This window comes from Mixophyes fleayi, chromosome 1 (assembly GCF_038048845.1).
Source record: "Mixophyes fleayi isolate aMixFle1 chromosome 1, aMixFle1.hap1, whole genome shotgun sequence".
In the NCBI taxonomy this organism is placed as follows: Eukaryota; Metazoa; Chordata; class Amphibia; order Anura; family Limnodynastidae; genus Mixophyes; species Mixophyes fleayi.
The window spans coordinates 136,944,241-136,956,404 of NC_134402.1; the positions used below are offsets into that span (position 1 = coordinate 136,944,241).

Sequence of the window (12,164 nt, forward strand, 5' to 3'; positions counted from 1 at the left end):
TCGCCACAATTTCTTTTGCATTGGAAGTATAGCAGAGCACGTTGTGGGAGGCTCTGCTTTCCCTCACACAGCGAGGATGTTATAACACGCTCCCTCCATGGTGTCTAGTGTTGGTAACGTGTCCTATTCCCCTACCACCATAGGAGGTCCGGCTGAAGGGAGAGTGATTGGTTAACAGTTAATTGGTTGGCAACACACTGCTACCGGCGAATGGCAATGCAGCAATACATAAGCTGGGGACTGGTAATTGTGTTTCATGGCCTTGATCTGTGTGCTCCGATGGGAGGGAATTTGCTTATGAACAACACCACCTGGAGGATTTTTTATTGTGGAAAAGTACATTGATGATGTTATATATTAATTAAATTAAGCAGTAAAATAAAATATATATAAAGGTGATGAAAGAAAAGAAATGTGAAATTTATTTCCTCGATCTACTTCTTACTGTGACCCCCATCGTGGCGGGGCTTCACAATATGGAGCTGCCAATCGGCTTCACCAAGATGGTGGCGCCAGGCCTTGATGCCTGCCCACATCTAGGCTGCTAGGAGGAGGGAGGAGAAGAGAGGAGGATATAAATATTATATCGATTTTACAGAAACTTGTTTAAAGATTGGGAAAGTTAAACTGACATCACCTTAACTAATTCTATGATATCATGCTGATTTGTAGATTGCATAGAGACACATATGTTCTAAAAAGTACAAGAAGTTATTAGAATGCTGCTATGAGGCCAGTTCAAACCAACTTGTATGATGACTTCACGCTGATTTATCTGTTTGTTATGCTTTGCTGTTTTCTGCTTCTGAAGAACTTCATGTTTGGAACCCCTCCAGCCAGTACAGCAAAACCCAGAGTCTGCGATGAAGTCTGGTGTTCACTGTTGCCCCTAGTAGTGGGGACAGACTTGGCTGCAGACAAACAGAGGGTCGAGAGATGTGTACCGGCTAAGGAATAGAGTGTTATGACAGATAGCAGCATGGGGTCCGGGCCAGAATTGGGACCGGCAGTAGACAACGTATTCAGAGAACAAACCAAGGTCAGGGGTCACAGGCTCAGGATCCAGGGACAGGCGTAAGATCAGGGTCACTAGCAGAGAATCAGAATCTGGGTTCAGGCAATAGATCAGGGTCAGAAGCACAGGTTCAGAGTCCAGGAACAGGCAATGGTCATACACGGGAAATCAATCTTAGGTTAAACACCAAACACAGGGACAAAGTAGCAGGCAGCAGTACTGAAACAGGACGCTATAACCGGCAGTGAGGCTCAGTCCTCACTGCCGGTGAGGACTGAGTGCAAATTAGCATTCTGATTTGCACATAAGTTAAATACTGACTGTTTTTTCATGTAGCACACAAATATCAACTTTAAATTTCAGTGTACAAATAAGCTATCAAGTATTTGTGTGCTACATGAAAAAACAGTCAGTATTTAACTTATGTGCAAAACAGAAGGCTAATTTGCACCCCTTTTATTTTAACATCTCAGTAAACTTTGTGTATATTATGGGTTGTGATGAAACGGGGTCGTACTGGACTGAGAACCGTTTCTCACAGTTTATTGTACTTTTTAATTATTGGCCCAGTCTAAATATTCTCGAAGTCAAATAATTGGATAAAGTAAACCAAATTGATTAATATTGTTACGGGTTCATTTACATTTCATATAATTTACATAAACATACACATTTACATTCACACTTACACTTGTAAATAATACACATTTATTTAGGTTCCAATCCACATTTATTTATTAGTAAAATGTATTAGATTGTTTATTTATGCATAGATAATACTATAGTATGGTATTTATGGTTCAGGTGTTTTAAAAAGTAAAGAGTTTGGTCTCATATTAAAGCTTATTTCACCAGCATTAACCCGGTGTGGACAGAGTAGCGATTGCATTTAGCGATCGCAAGATACAAGCAATAGGAGATTAATACTCAAAAGTACTTTTTGTGTGTGGGTCAGTTTGAACTGGTTGTTCAGAGTGAAAACAGGTAGACAATAGTTGGGGGAAGTCGCCCCTCACTTTTTTAAAGGATCAAATGAACTGACCTATGACCAGCAGGCAACTGGAATATCATTAACCCTGGACCAATGAAGACCTCACTAAGTGTTATCATATAAGCATGCTGGCCATTGTTCTCTCTCTCTCTGATCCTGACTACATGTGTCCATGACTGGGTGAAGCACTATAAGAAAAATGGAATGTATTCAGTGTTTTTATACTTTCCTGCTTTATTGTAACATCTTTAATGCGTAAAAATGGCTTGCTGTAAATCCTGCTATATTTGTGCTTTGGAACCACAACAATCGCATTGTACAATGTTTAATTGGTAAGCGATAAAATGACTTTAATAATATATACTCCAGAGCATCGGTATATTATGTGTATTGTTATTTCTTGTTATTAGGTACATTTTGCCCTTGCTATTACCTGCAATATTGTATGTATTAGTAGTATAAACACAATGTAACAATCTGCGCACTAACCAGAGTAAAGTCTGTGAAGCAGCTAGATTCAATAAGCAGGATGATCCAACCCACATAAATACTGTACTGTTGAAAGAGATCAGCGCTTAACACAGACTAATGATACGATCAATGTTTGTGCAACATAAATAATAGCATAAATAATAGCAATTTATTACAAGCAATAGTTAAAACACAGATAACTGCTAAGCTAAAGCAATTAATGTAAATCTCTAAACACTGGTGATAACATTGGTGATAATAAATAGTAAGGTGGTAATAATAAAAAATATATATATATATATATATATTGTGGCAAGAGCCCGCTACTGGTGAAGCCCACGCGTACTTCTTCCTTTTTATGGTTCTTTATTGTCAGGATGGAAATAAATGTTTTGACACCGTATACTTTCACAGCAATTATGGAGACCCTAAACGCTTGCTATACATAGACCAGCTCTCTCTCAAGACTAGCCAGCTACCCCAGCGTTAGTCTCCCTGAACAAATTAAACAAACAAGCTTTTATACATGATGCTCCTCCCCCAGCCTTAGCTTGATGAACAGGTGACACACCCACCTTTTCTTTAAAAGAAAACACCCATCACTGCCTCTGTTTGCAAAACCAGACATGCCCTGTCTGTTTGCTGAGAGGAAAGATTTCAGATCATGTAAGTTTAACCAAATTTAAACTATTGCTTTTCATACATAAGTCTTCACTCTAGGTGCATTACTGCACAAATGTTTTACTCTACTTCCCTGCTTTCTCTGTATATTGCCAGCTAAATGCCTCCTTTTGTTACAATATATATAGAGAGAGAACTTGGTAAACAAATCCTGAGGATAGATCTATCCTAAAAATCGATTGGAAAGTATCTGACCATTCTCAATGCAAGCAGGCAAAGTCTGATGTAAGTCCTGTAAATGTAAGAAGGGCGCACTGCCTCTCGCTATACTTGCGGTTGGTAAGGTCCTATGAATCCAAATGCGACGGGTTCTATTAGGATGAGGTCAGTAGGGAGTAAAGAGAGCGCTTCTCCGCGATATCACAATGGCGTGGGTTTCACCTTGGAAATGAAGGTACCACAAACCTCATTAATCCATGGGAGCGTCCAAAACGATCAAGGAAAACATGATCTCAGACTTTGCTCTCTCTAGACACCTACAGTACCAGGTATTCTCCCATCTATTTGGACAGGGTACTAACCTGGCTCACCTCGTTTCACTTGCAAAATCGGAAGGGTTTGACTGATGGAATGGTGGTTTGACCATAGGTGCAGGATTTATTGTTCGATCTAGCCATCGGACTTTACCAAGTTCTCTCACTATATATATTTTTTATTACTACCATTATTGTTGTTTTATTCTGCATCTTTGCGCCATTTAGTATTTATTATCACCAATGTTTAGACATTTCCATTCATTGTTTTAGCTTAGCAATTATCCGTGTTTAATAAATTGCTTGTAATAAATTGGTATTATTTATGCTATTATTTATGTTGCACAAACATTGATCATATCATTAGTCTGTGTTGAGCGTTTATCTCTTTCATTAGTAGTATAAAGACTGTGCCATATTGTGTAAAAATAGAGGACAGCAGATGCCATATTGCATGACAGGATGGAAAGTTGTGTTAGCTAAAGTAGTTAACATTTGTCTCAAATTCCCATTGTTATGATGTGTGGCCTAGGTCTGGGCTGTTAATAATCAGAGCAATGTCTGAGTGACTGTTAATATAGCTAACTGGCAGCCAATGTTAGTTATCTAGGTCAACAGGTAATCTGAGAGATAATTAGGTCAGATTATGTGCAATGTGTCTTCACAGTACTAGTGGCTGAAAGAGCATTGGGAAATGTATTAATATTTATCAATATAAATGTTATTGTATCAAAATGTATCTCAGACTTATGTACTATCATGTCTTAATGCTTCACGCAAACGTAAAGTGTCATGTTATTCTCTGATGTAATATTGTAACCCTTTGTTAAGTGTATCCAGCCAAATACTGCAGGATGATACGATTCTGAAAGATACTGAGACTGTTACTATGGAGCGCTGACTGAAAGGGGCTGCTGGAGGGTACACGCTACCATTTACCCTGTACATTGTGAATGCCTTATGGTGTTGTGCTGTCATAATAAACAAAGAATTATGAACAGAGGTTCATCATAGAGGGACATATTAGAACTCCTAGTGTTGCTTAAAATATAACTTTTATTAATACTGTTTAATAATAATATCCTCCCGGAAAAAAAGGTGAAATATTAAAAATCCAAGTATACACACATACATACATGTATTAAAAAACAAAAGGACACCAACAGATAGGGATTTATTGTAAGTAGGAGTAATTATATATAAACTCATAGAATTGTCTGAAACAATCCTAAGTAGCAATCCAGCGTCTAAGCCAACTGGTGATTAATATTTGCTTGACAGAACAGTTTATCGATTGCATGAGAACCTTGTCTCCTATAATATATGCACTATAACCTGTTTAAGTCTCCGAAATTGGAGTATATATCACGTGTGCAGCAGAAAAAGAGTTATGTTTAAGTAATCAAAAATGACTTACAGATAACGATTAATTTATTTGGCAGATTTCAACAGTAAGAAGCTCTTTTGTAGTGAGCAATGATAAGATTATCAGGGTTAATTAACTCCGTAGTGTCTCAGCAGGCTGTAGAGGGAGGTCTACACACTATGTGATACTGAGAACAACGAAAGTTTCCCAAACAACATCGGCAAGTTCCGAAAAGAGAGCGAGATTGGAGGAAAGGGATAAAAGGGGAAAAGACTCCCTAAGTGCCCCTCATACAACTCCGGTGAGACCACTCTTTTCTATGAGTGAGAATACTCTATTTCTATGTGTTTGAGCCCACAGAGTTAACCCATTGGGAAATCAACCGGAGATGTTTTACATCTAATTATACTTGACAAACAGCTCCCAGAAGGGAAAATATGGCGCTTACAAGTGAAAAAAGATTGTAATAAATAAATACTTAATAGATACTAAAAAAAGGGTCAGAATGATAACATATCAGAAAATGTATTCCCCTGCAGCTTGTCCAGGGTCTATTGCAATAACCCAGATACAACAAAGTAAAACTTAAACAAAAGGACCACGCTGTGGACATTAAAATCCAAATATCAAGTGTATAAAGATGGAGATGAGAAAATTCTCACATTACAATTGAAATAAAGGATTGGTTCTTGTAAAAACACATATTTAATCACATGAATAAATAAAAATGTACAGTATAACACAAAATAATAAAAAAACATCAGCTTGATGGGATAATCTCCTGAATTGATAGTTTATATAGATGCTGATCTTCAATTAGATAAAAATCTACTTATCATATGACAGGAAGCAAATAAATAGATATAGCTGTGTTAAATCTAAAATTCTGACCCAAGTCAGCCTGTGGTGTCAAGTATATCTGGAAGCGCTTCAATCAGCTGGAGAGAATTGACACAGTCCAAGTTCTGTATGCAAGGAATATTCTCTAGTTTATTGATACAAAGATACAGGTTTTTATAGGCTACTGAATAAATGAATCCTACGTCATATGCATACAATAGTTTATACCACTAGTTTATGAGAAGCGCTACTGATTAACTTTCTCACGTATTCTTGAGGTGTTTACTTTTCTCCCCCTTCTAAGGACAGATGAGCCTATTATTTCTTATCTCAAGGGGAGTTGGAGATATGCTATGTGCAGCACCATGGATACAGCTCCCATACTACCAGCTGGATATGAAGCTCATTATTGTTTTCATAACTGGTTACATTCTTCAGGTGTTCTCTATTAGTTCAACTTCAAGGCCATAGGCTCACATATTGCAAAACTGCAAGTTAACAGAAAAATGAATAATCTCTTCTAGCAAATAATATTTCTATACAAGTTACAATAAAATGGCTGAACAAAGGCCTTATGAGGCCTTAACAAAAAATCATATTTAACATTTCCCATCTTTTATTCAATTTTCGACCCTTTCTCCTCCTACCTACCTAATCCTATCTATAGAACCACATTCTTAATAAGCAGGTACATGTAGGAGGCCACATGCATAGAGTTGGTCCCCTTAGGAATCTGTCAACTCATCCCCCACTAATAAGCCTGTGATCCTCCCTGTCCTAACTTGATTTATGAGGAGATGCATTTTGGCAAATGTCCATGTCTAGAAAAGATGGTTTCTTAGAAGATGGTTTCTTAAAAGATGGTTTCTTAAAAGATAGTTAATGAGTCTATAGTAGTTCTGCAGGCCTTGCATGTCCTTTGTTCAATCTTTAGTAGTTTCTTGTTGCAAACTCTGCAGTTCTTTGGCTTTGCTAGTCCAAATAATTCATGACACTCATAGTCTGGTCAGGTTTCAGAAGTAATTTCTGTGATCATCAGAGGTTCGGGATTTTCAGTGGTTCCCTTTTTGGAGAGACAACAATCAAGTGTCAGTAACTTCTTAATCAGCCATATATTTAGTTTCATTATCACCTATACGATCAACAGGATTGCTAAACCATTTGCTACTAATGCCAATATTTCCAATATCCAACATGAATCATTACTGACAACTTTACCAATGAGGTTATGCATCTGCACAAAGACATTTTCAGAGTTTACTCTACTATGAGTGCAAATTGTTGAGCACTCCTTCCCATATGTTTCTCACAGTGGCATAGGCAATATGTCACTTAACTGTCTGTTTCATACTGGGTTAGGGAGGCCTTAATCCCTACTTCAGTCACAATTATTCTGGCAAGACATATCAATACAATGAGACAGTCATTTCTATTTATCAGAACAAGACTCCCCTGATTTGAAGACTTTGCAGTGTTATGCGTGAATCCAGGTGTCTCTTTCCTGTACTTCCACTGCCATGGGAGTCGTCAACAGGACTTGATAAGGACCCTTGTATCTGGGTTCAAGACTTCTCCTGATGTGCTTTCTCACGACCACCCAGCCCCCCAGGGTGCAGTTTATGGGTACCTGTATCAAAATTAGGGTTTGCAATGGAGGAGAATATTTGACCATGTATTTCAGTTAGTTGTTTCTATAATAAGGCAACATAATTCAACAAATCACTATATACATGGTGTAGTTGCTATGGAAAATAACAGCCTGTTCTGTTTGCTGTGCCAAACAATATCTCATATGGTGTTAAACCTGTGTCTTTCCTAGCAGTATTTTTTACTGAGTGCAGGTAAACATGAGATCCATGGCAGACCTGTTTCAGCCATTATTTTCTGCATTTTCAATTTCAGTGTACCATTAAGGCGCTCCATACATCCTGAACTTTGGGATCTGTAGGGGGTGTGATAGTTTCTGGAATCCTTGCCCCGTAAAGTGTATCCCTCTGTCACTTACAATGACCTCTGGTACACCATATCATCAGATTACCTCATTCGCAATTTTCTTGGCTAATGCTTTAGCATTTGCTTTTCTATACAGCCATGTCTCCAGCCAGTGACTAAAGAAGTTGACACAGACAAGCACATTCTCAAAGCCCGAGCATTTGGGAAGTTATAAAGTCTATCTGTATCCTCTTATAGGGATCTTATGTCTGGGGTGTGCTTTTCCATAGGACAGACTTACTCGGGTTACTTTGTGCACAGACTAGGCATTCTGCCACTAACGACTGTGCTGCTTGGGCGAACCCTGGTACTATCCATAAGCTGCTAGTGAGTACAACCATAGCATCTTTTCCCAGATGCACTTTCTCGTGTGCTATATTGGCCATAATGGGATAAACTACTTTTGGCAGACACAAACGCTGACCTTTACACCACTCCTTGCACTTCTAGTGCTCCATGTATTGCCCAAGTCTTTTTCTTATTTTCTGTTGCTTGTCTTTCCATAAGTTGGAGTGTGCTCTGGTCAAACAGGGGTCAGGGGGTCACCATGTAAATAGACTCCCCTTGGGGTACTGGGGCTATGGCGGCTTCTCGTGCGGCCTGGTCTATTTCACTTAGCTTCGGGGGTAGTATCTCTGTGTGTGTCTTCATCTTCATCACTGTTTGGAGGACAGCTGGAATGCAGTGAACAATGCCCTGGTATGTTCATCATATTGACTGGTTTGCTTGCTGAACCCATAAGGTCCCTACTTTTCCATACAGGGCCATAATCATGCGCAATTACAAATGCATAACTTGAATCAGTGTAAATATTTACTCTTTGTCCTTTTGCATATATGCATGCAAGTGTCAGGGCCTTTAGTTCAGCTTCTTGTGCTGACATGTGACTCGGTAGAGTCTGTTGAATCACTATTTCTGTGTGTGTGGTTACAGCACACCCTGTATACGGGACAGGATCTATGTGATAGTGTGAACCATCTACAAAAAGAGTGATGTCTGCATCTGGTAATGGTTTATCTTTAATGTGAGATAAAACCAGAGATTCTTGTTTCATTAGTTCTATGCAATCATGTTCAGAAAAATTTTGTTTGCATTTTTTTTTTCCTTTCTTTCTGTTCAAGCTGGAATGGAATTCCCCCAAATCCCTAGGGTAACCCCAATATATACAGGTACTTCTCCCATCTTTTGAAACTTGCTGCAATAAGGCAGCAGGATTCAACATTGTGCACTGCTTAAGTGTAACGTTACTGGGAGTAAGCAGTGCTACTTCATTAGGATAGGCTTCAGTAAGGAGCATGTGGAATCCAAGGACAAGGTTCTTGGTTTCTGAGTTCCACAAAGTTTACACTCATTAGATGGAGTGTACAGTACAACGGTTAAGACAGATGTGGTAACTTTAATTCTTCTGGAAGAGAAACACTTAGCTTAAATAACCTGTTAATAAGCCACATCATCAGTTCTATTAGTGTATATAATAATGTGTTGGGCCACAATACTCACAAACACATTCCTGCATTGGGTGTAAACCCCTGTAGTCATGGGTTGCTCTTTTCTTTATATGGTTGGGTTAAACTTTTATATTAGAATTTTCTAATTATGTATAATGATCTATACATTACTATGGGCCTGAGTCTGGTTCTTCCAAACTTGGCTTTCCTTTCTAGTCTAGTACACATCTACAGCGCACAGCAAAGGAAAATAACGTGCAATCTATATTCCTCCTGCTAATATCAATGAACTCCCCTCTCTGGTCTCCCTTGGACCTTTAAAAAACTTAAAATACAGTTTACTCAGATTCCCCTTGTCTGAAGGTCTTAACATATATCTGTGAACATGAGAGGCTCTGGGGCCTCTTGTGCTTCCTTTTTTTTTTTTTTTTTTTTTCTTCTAATAAAAAAGGAAAGGGAGGAAGAAAATACACAGTGCGCTCGGCAAGTGTTATATGTCACTCATTTCACAATAGGAGGGAATGTCCTTTGTGCTGTATATCTTCATACTTAGTAAATCTGGCCGGTAACAAATGTTTTGCTTGTGCTTGGTTTCTGTCACAACGTACGATACCGTTAAGGTAACTGGGTGTCCTAGCACAATATCTATACTCTTTTCAAGCACTAAAGCAGAGTAGTATGCAAGTGACCTTAGCTTGCGACCATGTATTTGTGTCAGTACTCCTTGTACATGTGCACTGACTTCATTACAAAATAATGTGAAAGGCTTGTCATAATCTGGCAAAGCCAGTGCTGGCGCTGAAGTTATTTCAGCTTAAAATTGGTTAAACATTTGGTTCTGCTCAGAGGAGAGTATAAATGGCTTGCTATGATCCAGAAGTGCTAATGCAGGAGCACATACAATTGCTCTTAAAGTCTTAAATCTTTTTCATTTCTGTAAAAATATAGAATTCCCATCAATGCATTACCATACCCACAATAAAGAGAATTATTTACAGTATATGACAATTATAGCACAGTAAATAAGGGCAGTAAATGTCTTTACAAACACTGATTTACTCAAAACTGTAATGAGGATACAAATAAAAACCTTTTGCTTTCTGCACATACAGAAAAACCACCTAGTTCATGCATTTGCTATGCGAATAGCACATAAACTCTAATATCTCTTCCAAAACAAGGTAATCATTACTCAGAAGAGTTTACGTTATTTAAATCCTTCATTAGTTTATACTTATGTTTGTTGTGGTGCAAAGATGGTGCATTGGAAGTTAAATCAATGCAATCTGGATTGCCTAATGGGTCTTTGCAGCTGGAGACCTGTGAATAAAAAAACTTTTGCATAGAGATTAACATTTATTTACTAGGAATTACTGTAACTGTAACATGCGTGTATACTGTTATCAGGTAACCAGTGAACAGCTGCTAAAAGCTTAACTGTGACGCTATGCGTTCCATGCCTTGATTTCCTCAAAGGGGCAGTCCCTAATTTCACAAATAGAGAATGTCAGTGACGAGACCTGGGCGAGTGTTCAAAGCCACTCCTTTCTTATCATCTCTTAGTACAGCCCTTTTAAATGACACTAATTAAATTTCCGGGTTTAGAAACATTCAATCTGGAATCTTGGTTCCAAGTATTCAACCATTTTAAAAGCAGCACTGTCTCATAAATCAGAGTACTCTCGTTAGACACAATACATTGTGTCTGTAAATCATTCAACATTTTCTCAACAAAATCTCTCTCCCGTGACCAAATATTCACAAATATTTCTAGATTCTGTGATTTTCGTGTTCAAAGTAAAAATATATTCACTTAAGTCTCGCTCACAGACGACATTTTATCTCGTAACATTTCTTTAAAGGCATAACAAACCCTCCTGATTTCTGAGAACATTCATCAGCGCCATTTTAACACAGATAAAAACAGCATGTAAGCTCACTCCCACAATTCTCAACTTCATTAAAGAGAAAGCTATATTTCTGAACTTCAGAAACAAAATTATTTTGTTCAAATACAGAAACGGCTTGTTGGATCCCAGCCAGCTTTGTTCTGACACTAGTACTTATAGTGATAATGTACATTATTTACAATCTTGTCCGTGCAATCGGACCAAACATTTTAAAACTTCTTTTGTATCTTTTTAAAAGCTTATCATTAAGCAATGAATGTACAACTTTTTCAACCTTGAAACATGTCTCTTGTAAAAAACGGACAAGACAGACAAACATTGTGATTTAAAGTAAATCAAACATCTCCCTTATAGAGCACTAAGACAGAGAACAAACAATGTGAATTATCACGGATCTCTCTCACACGCAGTAAGACGGAGACAAAACTCACATACAGAGAAAGAAAACTTAACTGACATCTTCCAGCCTACTGCTGTGGAACTACAAGTCCCAGCATTACACTAAATACAAGTTAGCTTCAACATGTTATCATCAATCAGCACTCCGGACACATTTCTTTAATTTTACATACATTGTCAAAAAACAAAAAACAGTGTGCTTCTTATCTCAACACACTGAAATCATTTACACAGAATAAGGGAGGGGCACATTTCACTTATTCAGCTGCACAGGATCAAACATACATTTATAATATACAACCTACTTGATTCATTATTCAGCTTCCGATGCATTTAGCATATCCACATATATTTCGACTTTTCAGATCTCTTAACTTTCCTGTGCCACCTCAAACAATCTCTTGGGGTTTGATCTCAATACCCCTTTGTTCTTGTCACATTACCACTTGCAACACCTTTGTTTCTCCATCCACACATATCTTTGGCTATCCCCGCTTTCTTGAAAAATTCCCTGCAGACCTTCTACTCCCCCATTTCCTTTAGTCTTTGTGCATCATATCTATGAGGGAGCTGCTGTC

The 12,164-nt window shown here is 38.1% G+C and overlaps 1 long non-coding RNA gene across 1 annotated transcript; it reads right to left on the reverse strand.

The window, feature by feature from the left end:
- Nucleotides 1-8,871: 8,871 nt before the first annotated feature.
- Nucleotides 8,872-11,881, reverse strand: LOC142142998 (uncharacterized). Its single transcript, XR_012689447.1, has 2 exons — nucleotides 9,967-11,881; nucleotides 8,872-9,248 (listed from the first exon to the last, which is right to left on the reverse strand). It is a non-coding gene; the product is annotated as an uncharacterized LOC142142998 (long non-coding RNA).
- Between the last annotated feature and the right edge of the window lie 283 nt (nucleotides 11,882-12,164).